The sequence below is a fragment of the Tyto alba genome, unplaced genomic scaffold (genome assembly GCF_018691265.1).
Source record: "Tyto alba isolate M040663 unplaced genomic scaffold, T.alba_DEE_v4.0 Super-Scaffold_48, whole genome shotgun sequence".
Classification (NCBI taxonomy): domain Eukaryota; kingdom Metazoa; phylum Chordata; class Aves; order Strigiformes; family Tytonidae; genus Tyto; species Tyto alba.
In genome coordinates, this window is record NW_024881324.1 from 12,107,167 (window position 1) to 12,128,362 (window position 21,196).

Here is a 21,196-nt window from a genome sequence, read left to right on the forward strand (position 1 = left end):
GGGGACAGCGGAGCAGGTTGAGGAGCGCCGGCCCCGTCGGTTGTCACCGTTTTGCCGCGCTCCGCGCCGGCTTGTTTCTTCTTAAAAAAGAAAGTTTTCGGTCAGCCCTCCTGCTCCCGGCCCTTGGAGGGTGCGGGTTATGTGTCCTAAAAATAGGTGGAGCGCTGCCTGTTCTAAACCCGAAGAAGCCTTTGCAGTTCGTTCTGACGGGTTGCAGCATCCTACAGTTATTTTTCGGGAGTACCTCACGGGCACTGGTAAATGGCTAGGTACAGGTACCCCCCGCCGGCCCCGGTCGATAAAGCACATCTGCGTGCCACGGAACAGATTGTTCTGCTATAAAGGAATGTACCTGTTCCTACAGTAAAGGTCTAAGGTTGCAGCCCAGATTTCAGACCTTTCATAAAAGAGAAATAAAAAAAAAAAAAACAAAAAAAAAAAAAACAAAAAAAACAACCACCAGCGAGCACTAATAACAGCGGTGAGTGAGAAGCAGCTCTTCCATATGCTGTTCTCTGACTTCATAGATCTTGCTCGGGTTGGATGAGTAAACCCAGGCTAGCCCCACTGAAATCAGTGCAATTACTCTAGGTTTGAACTGGGATAATTTCATAGGAGTTGGCCCCGAGAATAATATCTGGACCATTTGAAGTCACTGGCAAAATTTCCATTAACTTTATTAGAATCAGAATCTGGCAATAGGATCATATTCAGTTTCCCAGAGACACAGCTGAGAATATTCAAGAGAGAATATGTTCTTTTCAGAAGTGGAGGTTACACCGAGCGTTCACTTGTGTGAAAGCAAGGTTACAGATCGGTGTTTTAACTGCACCAGTCAGCAAACACCATAATACAGGGTATTTTAAAGCTTGTTTTGGAAGGAAAAAAAAGGCGTCTTTGAGGACATTTGAGCATAGATATCATGTGGGTGGGAGGGAAGAGTATGGCAGTTGCTTTTGCTACTGTCCCCCCTTTTTTTTTTTTCAGTCTGTGAAGATACTCAGAATTTGAAAGTGGGGGGGCATGTGACAGCACGGACCCAACACGCTTCTTTTGCTACACCGGACCCCATTACCTTCACAAAAGAGGTCTGTGTCATCCCCCTGAGGACTGGGGAAGGCAATGTCCAGGGAGACTTTTGTACTGCTGTTTATCAGCAACGGGGCTGGCTGGATGGCAGGGGGGGGGGAAGGAGGGCTCACTCCCCGAGAGGCGGTGAGCAACACCCCTCTCCTCCTGCGCGGCGGTGGGGGATCCCGCTGGGAAAACCCAGGCTCCCGGGAGGAGAGCCCGGTGCACCAGCTGCCCTGCATACCGCTCAGCCCACCGAGGAGGCATTTTCTGGCTGCCTCCGGAGGGACAATTTAGAGGCTGTGGAGGAAGAGCAGGAGCCCCGGTGTCAGGGAGGGAGATGTCCCAGGGAGGTTCTCATCCCGCAGCCGCCTCTGTGCCATTCGCTTCCCCGTCTCCGAGCCTGCTCGGATGTAGTTCATGTCGCTGACTCCAGCAGAGCTTTGTAGCATCCACTTCTTCCTATTTTGACAGTGACAGAGGGAAACATCCCATTATACGGTTATCTCTGAAGAACAAACCCTTCCCTCCAAAGCAGCCCCTGCTCCTCTTGAAGTCGGGCAGAGCTGGTGCACCTTTAGCAACAGGCAGCGTTAAACTCCAGAGCAGCTGTCAGGTGTTTCTGCTTCGCTGATGCTCTAATGTGTATCACCTGCATGTTTTTGTTCTGAAAGAAAAATATCTGAAATGTTGCCATTTGCACAGAGGTTACTGCAATAAATAGCAGCTGTAATAACAGTGGGCAGCATTTGCACATCTGAGTTTGATGCAGTCTGGGGACAGGGACACACAGAGCAAACCTTCAGTACTTCCCTGTTAAATTACTTTATTCTTAAGGTGAGTTCCTGTGTGTAGCTAGGAAGCTAACACCTTCCTGAGGAAGTCACTGCACCTTTTTTTAAGTTTAAGTCTTTCAATTTTTTTCAGCAGTGCTTTCAGAGATGTACACTACTTCTCCCTGGAAATGCCTCTTGCCTGTAGATGTAAATGGGGGTTTCAGCTAACATTATCAGACCGAGGAAAGTCACTGCATCACTCAGCAACTTGCTGAGGGGGGAAACAAGTCTTCTTAGAGAGGCAGATTTTAGATATTCCTGCCATCTCAAAGAGTGAGTTTCTGTGAAGGATTTTAAGACTTTGGATGAGAGGTGAACACCTAACTCTCTGGAGGATTACAAAGGCTCTGGGTTCTGCAACTGCTGCAGGCTGACACACACATTATAAGAGTTAATTAAACATATATTGTAGTGCTACTGGCAGAATTTTTCACTCGCCGATGAGCCTTCTTAGCATATCCACCATCCAAAACTGTGCAGTAACATGTCCTTTCACTCAGACTTTCATTTCACTGTCACATCTTCACAATTGTTGCGGATACAGGCTTTTGGGTATCACTCAGGTCATCAGCTTTCCCTGCTCATGACGGACATCTGCTGGCAAAGTGGAAAAACTCGGGTCTGTTCCTGGAAGTTTCCCTCGCTGGCAAGTTAGCAATAAAGCCTTTTCTTCTTTTTCTCTTAAAAAAAACAAAAAAAAAACAAAACAAAACAAAAAAAAAACAAACCCCAAACAAACAAAAAAACAAACCCCACAAAATAATAATTCAAAGAGGTCTCTTACCTTCCCTGGAAAAATCCTTACTTAATTTTCTGCCCATAAGCCAAACTTCAGTCTGTATTCAAAAACCCGCACCTGCTCAGTGCTTCGCGGGAACGTATTGTACGTGTGAACACAGCCCGTACCCCACAGGGACTCCTGTTCCAAGATGTGGCGTGGTGCCAGCAAGGATTAACTGCAGCAGTTCATTTCTTCTGGCAGTGCCAGTGTTTAGGTCGTATGCGATTTAAAGCTGGCCTACCTGTTTCTAGTCGAAAAGGATTCACTGGCTTTTCGGTCATCTTCATTTAGCAAATCGTTCCTTGCTCTTATTTAAGCATACTAGGTTTCTTGGTTGTTTTATGCACAGTTTGTGAAGAGCAGCTCCAGGCGTATGAACCAATGAAATGGTCAAGAGATAATTTAACTTTAGTTGGAAGCTTTCAGAATAATAATAACCCCCTCCAAAAAAAAACAACAACAACAAAAATAGAGGTTCCATCACTATGCCCTAAAATACACCATCTCATCTGCATCGATGAGAAGGGATATGCAAAACCTTTGTCGATGCTCTTAGGTGTACAACTTCGCAGGTACCAGGATTACATGACACTAGCAGAACAGTACACCTTGAATTTAATTTTTTTCAGAACTAGTAATATACTTTTGAATATAGTGCAGAACTTACTGTTCTAGTGATCCTTTCTCCACCTCCTGAAAACAGAAAAGACATTTGATTTTCATAACTTTTCATTCCCACCTTCCCTCCAGCTGCCAAAGCGCCTGCAGCAAACCCAGGCTCCAGCGCTCACAGGGTCAGCAAGGACGCTGCAGTAAGGGCAGCTTCTGTCTTCACACTAGTTTTGCCAAGCAAAGGCAGGTAATTTTTTAAAGCAATGTGGAAGAGCTGTAAGTAATAATAATGACATTTGCTTTCTAAAAAAAAGCCCTATGTTGTACACTAACGGCATAGCTGGAACAGATTATTTGTAGTGCTGCACTTGGAGAGTTTGAAAATGCAAACATGCCTCCTAATTTTAGTGTACTGGTTTCCAAGGTCTGCCTGTGAAATGAGAAAGAGTGGTTGAGTATAATCTTAGTTCAGAGATCGAAGGCAGGCTAAAAACAGTATTTGCTCTGAAAGCTCCAATTTTTCCTTTCACTTGCTGAATTTACTTTCTCCACAGCAAGTAGGGACAGTTGAAAAATAGTAACATCAACTTATTTGCACACAGCAAACCACTACTTTCTTTACTGAGAAATCTAAAATCTAAAAATATTCAATGATGATTTCTCAGATCACAGCACTTTAAAAAATGGTTATAAATATTAATTCAACAGCACGACTGAACTGCTATTCTTGCAAAAGCAAACAGTTAAAAGTGAAGTAAGTCCCAGTGTGCATTTCACAAACAATTCCAACCCTGTTCCAACCCTGGCCGCCATCTCCACCCTATCAAGGTTATACTTATGTGTGAACAATTATAGCTTAACATTTATTTGAAGTCAACAGTATCAAGTATTAAGGAAAACTGACCTGAAATGGCAGCAATTAAATAAATTTTAATATATCATATCATTAATATACTTTTGCCGAGTCTTTTAATGGTATTTGCTTTTCATTTTAGTTTTGCTGGTAATGCTTTTTCTGTTTAAAATTGGGGAAAGTAAATCATCGAGTCTAAAAAGGAAACGACAAAATCTGCTCTGTACGGGCTGCACATTAGACATGGTAAACTAGAAAGGCAGTTACTTTTTATACGCAGAGTTGAGATTGATGTAACTGAAAGGTCAGTAGATGTAGAAATACGTTAGCCAACGTGAGGTAAGAGTCTACCTTTAGCCTGCATACAGTGAAGATACCATTTTAGTGAGAACAAGTCCCCATTATTTTTGCTAGTCAGGGGTAACAACAGCTGGCAAAGGTGCATCTTGTAATCCACGTGAGCTGGGTTGCAGGCATACCCGTGCTGTCGTCAGACCGCCTGCCGCGGTGCGGATATGCCCACTCCTCTTGCACAACGGTTTCACCAGAACAAAAGAGGCAGCGCCGCGTCCAGCCTGCCTTCAGGGCTTCAGCTGGAGTTTGTGTCCTCCAGTGGGGTCTCGGAGAAAGAACTGAATCTATTCCAAACCATGCAAACTAGAGAGGTGCCTGGCTGCGAGCACACGAGTGCTGCAAGAACAGACAATGAGAGGAGGAAAGGTACTCACACCAGCTGTCAGCTGATGTCCCTCCATGTACCTTGTCTGCTGAACCAGGCAGAAAAAATGAAACAGTGATCGGGGTAGCTCTTAATGTGAGAATGAACTGGAAAGCTGTGGTTTTAGCAGATAGATCATGACCTTCAGGCTCATGTGATGTGTAATGAATGGATGCCAAGATGTCCATATGACAGGTTAAGGTTGGGAAAGGATGAAGAGGTAAAGGAGAGTCCAGTATGTAGATCCTTACCAGGCTCTCCATTTTCAAATATTTGATCTGGATTTAAGTTGTAATGCTTTAAGTTACTAAATATGCATTAGTAACCCTAACTCTGGCGTACCTTTTTGTTTAGCAATTAATTTAGGTTTATTCTTTTTTCATGGAGCCGCACATGAAGCGGGAAGCTTTTCTGTTAGGTCAGTTCAGCTTTAAACCTTGGCAAATTAACAGAAGGGGCTAAATTAACAGGAGAGCCCTCTTCCAAGCATTAGAAGTTCTTTCGAAGTTTGTAGGAGCTGCCATTTCTGCCGTTGTGCCAGGTGGGTATTTGAGTGAGCTCTGTGAGCTCATAAAAGCCATTTCAATTCAGTAAAGAGAACTGGAAAGCTGGAAAAACATGAATGGTTTCAAATACCATCAATAACTTTGGAATGTGCCATGTGTTATCAAAGGGAAGTTACACTTTACAGGTTTGAGGAAGATTTTGATTCAAACAACATATCCATTATAAAGCCGTATGCCCAACACATCCAGGTTTCTGTTTTAACTCTTCATGTTTTCTTGAAAGGGGAAAGGCACCGAAGACAGGGCAGGACTCTGCATTAGCCAGTTCCTGGAATTAGTGCATAATTTCTGTCTCAATGTGATAAGGATGGGGCTCAGGTGTTTTCCCCACAGATAGTACAAATTTTTATTACAGACAAAGGAAAAAGTGTATTTTTGAGATAGAAGGGCCTGGTTGTCACCTTTTGCTCTGGAACAGAAAAAACAAATAAGAGCAATGATAATAATTAAGGAAAGAACAACTGTTAAACTTGCTAACAAATATTGCAGAATGGGACTGGAAGATATCCTGGAGAGAACAAAACTAGGGGGAAAAAAGAGTTCTGAAATCTTATTTAAAGTAACTCTGACGAGGTCTGTTCTGACCAGTGTGCAAAATATGTCTTTTCAACAACACTTTTCAATAAAATTGGGATAGACCCAAACAGCATGAGGCCACAGCAGGGACTGCCAGATTATTTAAGTTCAAAAATACAAACGCCGTTCCCAGCAGCATCCTGTTGTAGAGGCGGCTGCACTCGGCCTGCTTTTCCCTCGCCCAATTGCACACAGGGGCAAGCCTTCAAAGGCAATGGACCCTAAGCACCCTCCAAAAATAAAAGTCAGAGGCCGTTCCCTGCCGCATTAGGCCCAGGAGCCCCTTTGTACCAGCGAGCGAGGCGGCCTCGCACCCATCCCACCCCCACGCCAGTGGACGTCTCCCCCCTGGGCAGGGCGGCTGCGGGCAGCTCGGTGCCTTCTCCCGTCCTCGGCCACCTCCGAGGCTCCCCCGCCTCCCCCTACCCCCCCTTCTTGCAGCAGAGCTGCCACCAAGGGGTTTTTCTGCCTTGTGGCCTTCCTCGGGCTCTGGGGGATAAAACAGGTTTCCTGCAGTTCTTTGCTTCTTGCGGACAGTTGAGTAGACTCAACTCGGTTTCATCCACATTCTCCTTAAAAGACACCCCGCACCGCGCTGACCCAAACATGAGTGTTTTAGGAAAAAGCAGGGTCTCAGAAGACACTTGCACAGGGCAGCAAGTCTACAAAGGCGTTTTTAGACATCAAGAACTGTAGCGGCTTAAAGAATTTTAAAAATTATGTTGACTTATAGATGAGCTTTTTCTTTCATAATTCAGGAACAAAACACTCCCTCATCCCCCAAAGAGGATATTTTTCAACACCTGTACTTACTGTCATGGCTAATTGCCTTGCAGATTAGTTCATTAAGGGAACTAATTCAGCCAGGAGGAAAAGGGACATGGGTTTTTCCCAAACACCATTTAATGTTTAGATTTAAGAAGTACACATATCAATAATAATTTTGTTAACAAGTCAAGGAGAAGAGCTGAGGTAAATGGCAGTCATATATCAATTTAAGCTGAAGAGATGCAGCTGCTACTGTGCACTAAACAAGTTTCCATGCCAGCTCAAGATGAGGTAACTCAGAAAAGAGAGTCATCTTTTTTCTTTCTACAGGAAATGTTTAGGGGATGATAGGAAAGATTTTATACATTTGCCTTCTGGAGGTAGGTCCTACAGTAATCACAGAGAAAGAAATGTGGTCTCTTTAAAGGCTAATAGGAGGAAGGCTTGTAAAAAAAAACAAACAAACAAACAAACAAAACAAAACAAAATAAAACAAACAAACAAACAATTTTTGTGTCGTTAGCCTTCTTTAAATTAACAAAATCTCCTCCTCAGTGAAGCAAAAGTGATAACCAGTTAGTAATTGCATTGCTTGTGAGAGGCTTCAAGTTTCCAGAGCAACAGCACGCCTGTAACGCAAGGCTTGTCTTTGTTGCACTGTTGGCCCAAAGCAGAGCTCAAATTTTCTGTCTCGGCCAGCTCTCACACAAGCTCCAAAGCCTCCATCCCTCCTGCGGGGTGCCGGCAGCCCAGACGGGGCTGAGCCCCGAGGGGATGCAGGCTGAGAGGCTACGGCTGCCAATGCTGGGGCTGGGAAAGCCAGTTGGGACACGGCCACTCTGTCATCGGGCTGTAAGGCAGCATGACCGCTCCCTCGAGCCCGTGCGCCCACACAGGTCAGCGTGACTGCGAGTGCAGGCTTGCAACCGTGGCACTGAAAAGCAGGCACAACCCGTCCTTGCCAGCCCCCTCCCCTGCAAGCTGTTTGGGGGGGGACTCAGGCAGCTGAAACTGCTCCAGGTCCACACAGGTCTTGGCTCATATGTGAAGAGGTGACTTGCACGGGGTGGAAAGAGTAACCCCTAACGTATTGTTACTGTTTTCATATTTAACAAGTACAGTACTATAATAAATAATGTAAAACAATGAATAAATAATGTCAACTCAAAGATAGGATTAGCTTAAAACCAAGTACCTCTGGTGCGCAGGAGCACCTTGCCTGCACTGAGAAGGCAGCTCAACTCCGAGGAGTTTTGGAGACAGCCGCTACGGCAGCTCCAGAGCTGCAACCCCTTTTTGCACTGTGCAGGTGGTCACATTCAGAACAAGGTCTCTGCACCTTCACTGATCCTTTGCTGTCAGACTGGTCCATGGCCAACTTCAAATCGCTTAATGCTACTCTGCACCAAAAGGCTCTTCCAGCAAAAAGCCAACAGCCTCAGAAACAAGCAACTGAAAGGTCATTTCCAGGCGCTTTTGAGACTATTCGGTGTAACTCTGAACACCACAGCTCAGACACCAGAAGCTGTCAAACTGCAATGCAGGTCAGCTGCTTCGTGAGCATCCTTTGTGGCAGCCTAGGGAAGGGCACTGCTCTTGGCCCTGGGCAAGCAGCTGCGATCTGTGCTGATGGGAATTAAAAACACCACTCATTTCAAAAGGCTACCTGAGGTTTTGGGCAGTTTTTTCTAACTGCTGGGCAAAGCTCCCAGCGGAAACACAGTGTTCAACTTGGGAGGGGAACATTTCTAAGCTAGCTTCTTGCTTAGAGTAATTCTAGTCTTTTACAATGTCTTTATTTCACTGAGCTTTGAAGAGATAGAGAAGGCAGATAATTAATTATAAAAGACAGTAAAAAACAAAACAAAACAAAAACAAAAAACAAACACAAAAAAAAAACAACCAAAAAGCAACCAAACAGCAAAAAAAAACCCCAGTCATTCCAGAGTCTTACAGCCCCAAGACAAAGCAAATACACCAGTGACAGCATACAGGCCCTCGTCAGTGTGGAAGCAAACGCCTGCAGCTGATCTCCATTAGAAAAGCCGCTGTTCACTTCCCTCACCCCAAATGATAGGGAAATCTATTTCATTTTCTTCAAACCATATGACAATATTTGGCAAGTTTTGTTTCCTCACATTTGAAATAACATAAAGCAATAAAATATGATAACAGTCCATCAAGTGATGTTCCAGTTTCACTTATGTGATGTTCCGAACAGTTTGTGGCAATAAAAGGAATGGGTACTTGAATGAGGTATTATGGTTAGCAGCCTGCGGGAAGATATATTTAGTTTAAATACTAATAATAGCCTAATAGCAGCAAGGCAAGATAATGGAATGTGACAGATGTTGGATGTTCTCTCTTTGCACTGTGCCAGATGTATATTTTAAATTACTGTTTGCATCACGAAAGGGCCAAGAGGCCTCAGTTTTGGATTCAGGGCCCTACGAGGCTGGACTCTGCAAACAAGTATTCAAGCCCTTCCCTAAAATTAGAAATGACAAGTTATTTTTATCACATATATCAATATTTTTGCATAGCCTAGTCTCCACAGAGCAGCCCTAAAGGTGGCACCGTCAAAAGGTTCACATGAAAGCCCATTTATTTCCCTACGCAGGTCATTCAGCAGTGACCTTGGCTTCATTCAGCAGTAACACTGGCCGTGGGGAGCACTACTTGGCGAGGTGAGGACTCCAGGCTGGCTGCCTAGACTGAGATCCAAAGCTCCCGGGGGATCACTTCATTTGGGCAGGCACACAGTGCCAGTGGCAACTGGAGTAACCCTTTCCAAGAACAAAAGCATACAGATATTATAGACCCCTTCTTTGAATTACGTTAATGCCAGGAACTCTGTATAATTGAACACTATCATTAGAGAGCTGTTTTAGTATTTGCGTTTCAGTTTCACATTTGAAGAGGCAAAAAGTTATGTGTAATGTCAATTACAGGTTCATTTTATAGACACAACCCTCAAAATGAGTGTCGACTTCTGTGCTTTCCTCCCACCACTGATATCTGATAGTCATTTCCAAGTTCTTTGTCAGCAGTATGAACTCAGCCTGGATTTCTAGACTCAGACAGTGCCCGTTCCTTCACAGGATTACAGCACTAAAAATGCATCATCCATATTATGCCCTGAAACATGCTTTTGTAGGCTTGATGCCAACAACTGCATTTTACAGAAGCTGTAAATTAGTAAATCATTGGGTCAATGCTGCAGGAGGAGTAGGAGTTTCCAGGTCACATCCTCTCTACCTTGTCAGAAGCAAAAAATGAAGACCTGCTCGGAATCTCTACAATCCATGGAGTAAGACCTGCTTTCCCATAACTACCCTCCAGATTAGGGCTGTATTATAATTACATGCTGAGATGAGCTGATGTTTCTGGGAATAACTCTGAAGGGTCAGCGTTGTCTTCCATGTGGCTGATCTGTGACTTGATAGGCTATGGCACTCTTTGCTCCGACACTGAAGCAACTGTCAGGAGTTACAAGCAGCAAGCACACAACCATCCCCTGTCCTACCAACAGGCATCATCTGGGGCTGAATCACTCCCGCACCAGAGGACATCCCCACCTCATGTCTCCAACTGCACCCATATGAGCTCCTACTTTCATCAGAGTGCCTAGATGTCCCAGCGCTTAATGATGCCTCTGTGAGAAAGAAAAGACCTGTTTTCACCTGGAGAATTAAGGAACAGGGAGAATGAAGCAGTCCTTCTGTGGTTAGTCAGGAAATTGAGAGCTGAATCCTGTTTTTCTGATTCCCAACCAGTGCCCTAAACACTAGCCAATTTTTCCTCCAATAACAGATTCAAGCTGTGACAGGATTCTGACATGTGGATTTCCTCCCCCCACCGAGGTTTTTGAGCATTTGAGTTTTGATCAGCCACTGTCACCACCATGTTTCTTCAAAGAGATGCTCTGAACTGTTCTAATGAGCATCAGCCACAATCTGAAACAGGGAGAAAGGGAGAAATGGTTCACAGATCCTCTGAGCTACTATGCGGATATGTGGTTGGGATCAAAGGGGACTGCAGATGACAACAGCAGCACTTAAAAGAGATCTTGAGAGCTGTGTTTTCTTGCACAAAGTTTTATATAACCACACCACTTTGTTCTCAAATATTTAAACAGGTTAGTGACAATGAATAAACTATAATAATTATAACATGACAACATACTGAAGCCAGTGTGGTGAAAGTGCTTTGTATTCCCAGGCACCCTTTGGTCGTCATCATCTTCAATATCTGACCATAACTCAGATCCAAGAAAGTATTAGAACAAAGCAGGCTGCTAACAAATGAATAATTAGATATATCCTTGACTAACTACTTCCTTTACATCGAGGCCCATATGTTGACTAGACTACAGTGTCATCAATAAAATCTTTGGCTGCTTAAATCAGAGTGCACGGCTCTCTGTGCTAGTGAAGTACAGCTGCAACACAACAACTCTTCACAAGGTGGTTCTTCAGTTCAAACCATTCATGAATTAAAGGAAATTTAGCTAAGATACACTAAGCAAATAGAAGTGAAAACAACTAATAAAAACTTCCCTTTATTTCCCACCAAAAGACTTCCCAAACATCAGGCAGACTTCCATAAAGGACAGCCTACAGTTCTCCCCTTCTTGCTCTTAAGCAAGTATTTTTTTCTTAAAATGTCTTAAAATGGTGTAGACTCTACAAAGTTTCCTTTGACCAATGAGATACAAATAAATATGAGTTTGGTAAGAAGCTATTAACTCCTCTGACAGTTATTAGGTAGTTTTGTCGACTTGTTGTTGAGCATGCCTCCAAGGGAGATGATGTGAGCTCAGTGGGAAAATCAAGGGCAGGCACAAGCCATGAAAGCACCACTCTCCAAACAACAGTCAGGAAATTAAGAGACGCAGGTCCACCACTTCCCTGCTCCCAAATAATTTCCAGCAGTTGTCGTATGGCTACTGGTCTCTCGTCCCAGGCCCCTTCCAAAAATGACATGGGCTTGACTGCTCGAAATGACAGAGCGAACAGGACTGAGTATTGCTGCTATATATTGGAAGCTGCACAAGTCTGCAGCACTGAACCTTTCTGCCCTCTTCCCAACACTCTGTTCCTCAAACTTTCCTTTGCTTCTACAAATCCTACCTGAGGTTCCATAACTGTACAACTCCCTGCCTCCGTAACATACTTCCCACAAGGAAAACAAAAGAAAGCACTTCAATAATATATGCTTTTATGCATTCTGCTTTCACAGGATTTCCCAGATATCTCTGTCTTCAGAGGATGTAGTATGGAAAACACTAGGACAAAGGGTTTGCTTTATGTTTTTGTTGAAACAGAAAGTTATCTTTAGCTTTAGTTGTGAATAAGCTATCATAGTCCTTTGTGTCATAGCTTTAATTAAACACATTTAACATTTTTAATTTCCATTTTCATTGTCTGCGTACAAACTATTTTTGCTGGAAAAAGTGATAAAATTCAAATTTAAGAATATTTGATAGTTGTAATTACAATAGGTAGGTATGCTTTTAGTGGAATGTAAATTAAAAGTTGACTGATTTAAATTAACAGTAACTGCATAAATTAAACATCCTATGTCCTGGTAGCACTGTAAGTGAACTATTTACTTTACTAAAGCTTTTGAATCTTTTCCAGGGTAGAAAGAATGGGAAGAGTTGCAGAAGAATAGGATACAATCAATGCAAGAGCTGGAGGGACTGGAGCAGGAGGGAAAACTGAGTGTGGGTATTGCCATAGGTGCACCAGAGGCTATTAGAGCTGTTTCAACAAAACCAGATACTGAAATCACAGACTCTCCTTAAAACAGCTCTGAAAACCTGCTTCCACAACCTCTCCCTGCTATAGCCCCTTACTCAAAAGCCTTGCTGGTTCTGTTCTGAGCTGCCTGGGGTTTTCTCCTGTCTGTCGGGGATTGGACCCAGAAGTCCCCATCCCTCATGTGTGGGAGGCCAGCACCTTCTAACTCCCCTCCCTTTGACCCCACGGCCAAATCACACCTGTGTAGTCACGTCTGACACGTGTATAGTGACTGCAACCCCTGTGAATATTAGCCATAAACATAAAGTCCAAAGGAAAGTTATAAGTTATTTCCCTCAGATAGTAGACAAGTGGGTGAAATAATATTAGTTCAGTCATTTAGGCTGGATTTTTAAACATATTTAAGGACCAAACATGCTGTGAGGCACTAGGAGAATTTCCAAAATCACATCAGGAGTTCCCATCAATTTAAATAGGAATCAGGCAATTTAAGAACTTCAGAAAATTCCATGTATATATCTCCATGCAACAAGCACTTTAGTATCTTTTAAAAGGTGTCTTTTTACTCATTGCCATTGCAGACTGGTATGTTCAAAATACAATCTGGAAAATATACTTTTATCACTATATTCAAATAACTACTTCGAGCATTTAACTAACCTCATAAATGAATCTCCTTTGTTTCACTTTTAGTGTATTTAGCCTTTATAGCAGCATTATGGAGCCAATCCATCCAATGCAGAATAGACCAAATGATAGTCTTTTCTCACATCCCTTCCCAAACTCAGCATAAAAGCATTTGCAAATTATTTCTTTCTTTTCCTATTGACAGCTCCTACTGATAATAATCTTGGATTACTATATATTAGCAAACTCCCTTACTAACATTGCCAGCACGTGCTTAAGGTCCGTTCAAATTCAGCCTCTTTGCACTTATCAATGTAAGGTTTCTTGTTTTTCAAGCTTGCCTTAAACAGCTGGCAATTTAAAAAGCTGACAAAGGAGTGGCAAATCATGAAAGATTAGGTCTTCTTCTCAAATGGGTTTGCAACCTTAAGTTTGCAAACCTAGAGCACCCATAAACCAGATGTCTGTAGGTTTAAGAATGCAATTGGTAACAAGGTAAAGGCTTTGCCTATGTAAATTCTGTGTGTGTGCATATATACACAGAAGAGACTTTGAATCTAACAGCATTTTTAAATATTCAGCATTTGCCTTTTCTATAGACATTTCAACAGTGTCTTTCACAGAGGGCTCCAAAGAGTTCTTTCCTCCAAAGCATATTGGTTGGCTAGAAGAGACACTTCAAGTCCACCAGCACTGCATACCTGCTTCTTTCAACAGCTCCTGCTTAGGAAAATCTTTGTGAGGAAGAATGCCATTGAAATTTTTAAAAAATTACAGACATGTATACATTTATATACTGTTTTTATAGAAGAACCTAATTCCACACTTCAGAGGGTAAATAGGATGGAGGATGCAAAGATTTCATCCAGGACCTCAGACCTGTGCCTGACCTGGTTTATTTGCAAGCTTGTGCATTGCAGTAATTCTGTTTGCAGCCATTGCATGTCAGTTGTGCATGCTGATCCTGGATTTGGCTTGATCAATTTATGTTTTTGTTAGTAGAGTTTGCTTAGCTTATTGGAGACTGCTCTAGTATGATACATTCCAAACAGCCGTCAGTGCAATAAAACTGAACTCCCATTTAATCAGACATGCAAGAGGGAAAAGGTAATCCACCCAATGACAAGGATTTTACTGATGGTTAAGCAAGAGTTAACACATGTACTTCTAATCTCCAACACTAAAGCTTCCCTACACAGCCTAAATACAACTTCAAACTCAAATACATCCTAGGTACATCTATACAACCCCACATCTCTCACTAGTAACAGCTGTGTAAAGCCTACTAGTCTTTTGGCCTGTTAACATCCGTGTGACCATAGGATAAATTTCAGACAACTTTTTTTTTTGTTTTTTAATTTCCAGATTGCTAAAGTTGGTTGTTTTGTTTTGGTTTTTTTTGTTGTTTGTTTGTTTTTTGTTTGTTTGTTTGTTTCCCTGTAGAAATTCAGCTCTGAAAGTAAATTTAAACCGACCATCAAACCCACTTTTCTTAGTTTCTTTTCACAGAAGCTTAGAAGCCATCTGTGGAGTCCCAAAGATCAGAGCATCACAAACTGAAAATATTTTAGACAATGCAGCTGCACAAACTGCAGTTTGGACAATAGGGACTTTGTTACTAGTTGTCACATAGATAGCAGAGAGAACCCTCTTTGACTTTCCCAGCCCAGGGTAAGATTTTTAGGTGCTAGCAGCTAGAAAGAAACAGTATTTCTACTTGTAAGCAGAACAGGAAAGTCCACGAACATGAAGTTTTTCTCCCTGCCTTTTCCACTGATTCACTCCAGAACTGAACTGAGCTTTGAATTAACGCACAAATCTGACAAAGGACAAAACAACATTTAAATTACCATTGATAAATACCCAGCCAAAAGTAGTTAATTCTACTGTGGCTTATCAAGAAAAAGTTCCATTGAAGCTGTAGAGTTAAATAATGAAGGAGATGAGAGAGTTAAGGTTCAGTGTGCTACTGTACAAATGTGGAAATGTCTGTAAAATGCTCAGATCACATTTTTAAAAGGCTGGATCTTTCTCTCTCTATTTCCAACCTACCTTAGTTCTTCCTAACATCTCCTCACTGACAAAGAGAATCTTGTCATTTTTGCCCGGCTGGCTAGGCTATGCAGGCTTGCAGGGAGATGGTAAAGGGGAGGAGGAGCGCTGGATTTCAGAGGACTTAAGCTGAACACCACCATGGCTGCTCTAGCTGAGCTCAGAGTGCAAGAATATGTGGAGAGGATGGGTTTGAACTGGGAGTGTTAAAGGGGGCTGGATATTGGGCCGCAGGAGGAACTCAGTGCCATTATATAGAACAGGAAAGTTAGAGTAGGTTGGCAATCTAAAAGTGCTGGATAACACTGACTGAATTCACATAACCAGCATTATGGTTTTGGCTAGGTATCACAGCCCTATAACCCTGTTGCTACAGTAAGGAAAGACAGCGATAACTGATAGAATATCATCTCTCTTAACAGCTTGGCTTGCTTTCTCCCATTGTGCTCCAATTTCACGTTGCAATATCTCTGCAATAACTAGGCATAAATGGACAGTGCCAAGCACCAAGCATCACTGACTACTTAGTACAAAAATAACCCATGCGATCGTGTCCCACAGCCAGCCCACCAAGTTTTACACTTCTGGTATACTTATTTCATACTGTCCTGTTCATTCATTTATCATGACTCATCTTTCAAGTATCTAGTTCATTTCTTCTCACTCCCATTACTCTTACTGGAAAGCTGTTCCAGAACCCCAGAGCTCTAATGCTGGGAACCCTTTCATTTCCAGCCTAAAGTTATTCATGGCCAGTTTATACTCATGTTTCTTATTTGGTGCTGCAGACTCGGCAGGTGGAGAGCAAAGAGTCACAAAACGCAATCCATATTCTCAACAGACCACTACTTTAAAAACAGTGTAGAGCTCTTAGGCTATGCCTTCCATTAGGCAACCTCAACCTGGTTTAGAAGCCTGCAGCAGGTTTCTTACTGCCTTTAGCAAAAAAGGGAAGCACAGAAGTGTGATGCTGTTTGCCAAGGTCCATGCAGACCTTTAAACAGCACAGACATTTTGCTCAGTGGAAGTATGTTGAGGCTAGGATTCTTAGGATTACATGAATAAAGCATCTGGAAAACTTTCGGGAAGCAAACCCTCTGTATTAGTTACATAGCTTTGTCTGTCAAAAACCAAGAGCGATCTCCAAATGAGAGAAGCTGCTACAAATTTCAAGGTGATACAACTGCCCTGTTTCCATTTCAACTGGAAAAGCCTACTGACCTTGCTGGCTCTAACATTACCTGAGGTGAGACCAGAAGAGATATAGTGTTGGGTCAATAGACACTGATACCTGCGAATCCAATATGATACCTGTGTATCTAATTCAAGCATTTGCTTTCTGAAACTGTATCCACCTGCATTGCTTTTTATTAACAGGCCATTATGGATGTGCCTCTGGCAAATTCACTGCTAATGGAAATGTAAACATGTCCCTTGATACTGTCTAAAATGATTTATAAAGAACGACCATGGCACATGCTTCAGTGAAGAGGTCAGAAGCAGTGTAAAAAGTCACTTGCCCAACACTCCCTGTCGGTAACAGGCTGCTTTGTCCCAAGCCACTTTAGTAAAACAGAAGTCCTTCCACTGCCAGCTCTGCAAGTACAGGTTTTGGGAGCATTGGGCTTTCCAGTCAGCCTTTATTCCCCCACGAGGCAGGGACAGCTCTCCTAACATCTTTGCAGGAGACACAGTGCAAAGGTCTCCCCCTACAAGAGCAGAGGAGCGAATTATGTCTTTTAGCACATCAGACAAACCCCTGCAACTTGCTTGCCACCAACACTGCAAAAAAAGAAGTCATCTGAAGAACTGGCTCAGGAGCTCTCACTGGATGCCATGTCTTCTTTGCCCATGCTAAGTAGTATCTTCAAATAAATGTCAACCAGTTTTCCGGGGCTTCAGGTCCAACTCTCAGTCTCAAGAAGACAGAACATATCCATTAGCCTGATCCTGACGATCTTTAGGAGGCACCACACATACCCAATGATGATCACTTCCCATTTGCAGTGGAAAAGTTCATCTAAGTGGGAAATTTTGTGCAGAGGAAGCATTCTTAGAGATTAAATAAGCTGTAGACTACCCAAAGCTTGCAAGGCTTTTGGGAAAACTCTGAATAAATTGGGGGTGGGGGGTTGGAGGTGGGAGTGGGAGGGGGAGATGTCTGTGGGGAAGAAACAGATTGGGAATAAAACTTTTTGTCTACAAGGCACTAGTCATGACATTCCTACTTTATATGCATCATATTTGGCCTGCCCAGAGCTACTAAATCAGGGGACTCTATCGATTCTGTCCAAGTTTCCTCAGAGTTTGCAGGGAGACACAAGGCAGTAGAAAGTGAGGTCCAAGGGTATAGACAATAAGAGCAAACACATAGCTGACTGTCCTGTGATGAAATTAAATCTGATAAATTCAGCCTAAAAGATAGAAGGACGCCCAGCCAGAAATATGTATTCCCACTGACACACAGAAACACGATGGTATGACTGAGAAAAAATGTTTCAGAAGACAATTTATTTATGGCTTAACGACATTTAAATCAACTATTATTAAGTTAACTGAAATGAAAAAGAAATCACTAGCAAATTGGAAAAGAACAGCCCTTAGGTCGATCTGACAAATGTGTTATCCTGCATGTGGGAAAACATCCCTTGCAAAATTTGAACTTCACAGCTGGATGAGAACACATAAGCAAATTTGATGCAGAGCATAAACTGTTGGTTGTCACCATAAACAACAATGTACAATCAGAGCACACCATATAAATGAGAAACAACCGGCCTCTCTCCCTTCATTTAAAGCTGCATGGAAAACCAGAGTTACCAGCATATCCAGGGTGTCTCCATTTCACGTCGGGCCAAAGCTTTCTCACAGATCTACTCAAAGCCACTTCAAATACTGTGTTTGAAAAGGGTTAAATGGCAGATCCTAGAATACCCTCGATCTCTCCATAGCCTCTGCCTTGTAGCATTGCATTTCCATTTGAACTACAAATGACCCTGTACACACAATCATGTAATTCATATTTATATAAACAGAGGGTACAGTATGTATAATCTGAAAGATTTCTGGGAGGGGATGCATCATAACTAGACTCCTGCTTTTCCCTTGGGGAAACAATCCCATTTGGTTTTAGTTAACTTCAAAGGAGAAAAGTATTTTCCCTTCTGTGTCAATAATTTAACAGAAATTTGTCATTTCTGTCCACAAATCAAACTTTCATAGTTGCCCTAACTGCTAGCAGTAAGGCAGTGACACACACACATGCAAGCAGGCGCGCACACACACACACACATGCAGAGCACGGCATCTGCAACACAATGAAATGCTCCTGCAGCAATTTCTAACCATGGAAATTGAGTTTCGTTTCACTGAATTGCCAGAAACCTCTCCGCACTGGGGAGTTGTATTTCCAAGCACATACCATGGGACCAGGACCTTTGGTGACATGTTGTTCCAATTTCATTGAGGTCGGGTTGCGCGCCAGCCCTTTCAAATCATAACCACCACAGAAATTACCTCCTGTGAAACACCGCGGAAAAGTGAGACTGTGCAGCAGCAAACCCAGGAAAGCTTCATTTTGGGGTCAGTGCAGCTTTTAAGCATCATTAAGATCTTTTTCCCTTCAGAGTTTGTCCAAAAGTTGTTTTGGGGAAGGCTGAAAAGACACTGTTTGCTTTTATTTGGAAATTTATGTCGCCTCGATTGCCTAATTCAGAATTTAGGGGAGAAAAAAAGTATGAACATTTAAAGCAGCAGATTTGGATTAGAAAACTTTACATATAAATCTTAGTCAATCATCACTTTTTTCCCAACCCATTCACTGTCTGCAGCACAGAGCTAGGAAGGCATTATTTTCAAAACAAATTAATAGGAAAAGTGCAGCGATGCCTATTGTCTATAATAAAGCGTACAGTTTAATTCATAGCGAGTCAAACTCTCTCAATTTTAAAAATCTGAAAATACATTACCCAAGCCATGTAAGAGCTGCAGCTGTGCCTCAATGGGAGCAGCTTTAACCCTGAGCAACACCAGGTTGATATTCCCACGCTTTCAGATCCCTGGCTGTCAAAGCCTCAGCGTGGTCACTGTGCGTCATTTGCAATTGAGCCCTGCTAAGATCTTTCTCCAGTTATTTGCTTCTCTGCAGAAGGGGTTACTAGCAGGTTCCTCACTTGTGAAACTGATTTTCGGACAGACTACAGCACTTCATAATGGATTATAATTTTTAGTAGACCTGTTCAAACATAGTGAAAAAAACCTAACAGCCAGAAATATGTTCTTAAGTATATGCTAATCATGTATCCAGATTTCAAGTGCTTTAGTTTCATTTAGAAATTATTTTAATTACAAAATTCAATGGGACTTTGGGCCCTATAAATAAGTAATATTCAGAGGTACAGGGCCAGTAGATTGGGGTAGTTTCCTTGACATATAATTGAGATTACACTGATTCAAATTAACTGAAACCTGACTCATAAATTAGAGATATTTAAACGGGAAGTAACAGTTCTAATACAGCGCTCTCTTTCAGCTGTATAAAGAATAAGCAAGACAAGACAAAGTACTCTGCTCTTACTTACATTAATGTCTGTTTACATCACCGTAGAAATTCAAAGGTCTAAATTATATCTCAAGACTGCAGGGAAAAGTCATAGGATATTCTGAGCAGCTTGCAGCAGCACTCCATTTCCCTCTAACTGCACTATGTGCTCAATAACATCCAATTCCTTGAGACTGCAATATGCTAAATGCACATGTCAGATTTTTTTTTTTTACATCTATTAGATAGCTTGTTGGAGAACAAGTGAGTGATAATAAAGCAAGCTCTAAGCACTAATGGATATAAAAGAAGGCAGAGGAGAAAATCGTACAGGCAACTTTAATTCTCCTGTCTCATAACCTAGAACTTCCTCTTTCCATGCTTCATTTTAGTCCTGTCTAACCCAAGGCAGCAATGAAGGGACAAGCCTCTTTCCTAATGTGCATTTATCAGATGTTCACCACCTCTTGAGGGCCTTTTTCCACGGGGCTAAAAGTTTTGCACAAGGCCCTGCCCAGGCCACAGTCAGCATATCCCCTCAAGTAGAGATGTAAGCAAGCAGACAGGTCAGAATCCATGGTCTGAACAGCACAGGGATGGATGACGGATGGAAAAAAGCCTATCTTTCCAGGGAATGGTAAACCCATCCAAAGAACTTTTTTTTTACAGATAACTTTTTTTTACAGATAAATGGCGCTCTTCCTCTTTGTCGGGATCCCTACTGCTCAGCTACTGCCTGTATGGTAAAGTTTTACAATGAGAGAAGAGAGCGAGTGCTTCCTATTCCCCCAAGGAAGAGAGCACTCTTTCCAGACATGGATGCATAAAGGAAAGCCAAAAGAAAGAAGACTACAAAGACTGAACGCCTGCCACAAAGCACTACCAGCTAAAGCCAGGTTACAAACAAGGATACAAAGAGCTGATTCAATCTGTAAAAACAAATTAAAAAAACAAAACAGAACAAAACCAAAACTAAACCCAAAAATGTGTAGATTGAGGTTGAAGCTTTGTCACTGTATATATGACATCAAGAAGAGAAGATGAAACAGATTTTGTTTTCCTGAACCATGAGCAATGCAAAGTTGTGTCTCCCCATAATGAAATGAGGGATGCCCTGGTCCAGGGCAGGGATTCTCTTGGGAAGGCAGTATATTGACTGCCAATGAGCTGGTGTGTCTGCCAATAGGTTGAGAATGAATTCATGCCTTTGGACTATCTTCTGAACCTTTCTTGGATAGGTTGTGAAAGATGAGGATATATTCACCTAAGCATAGAAAAAGGCCCTTATATTGGAAGTATAAAAACACATACAAACAAGCCATGCTGGTTCTTTATCCTTAAAATGGTCAAAACAGAGTTCAAAAACGTCCTTGAAAGAAGAGGAAAATATCACAGCACACAAGTTAGTCCCAGTGCTGTGGCAGATTAATA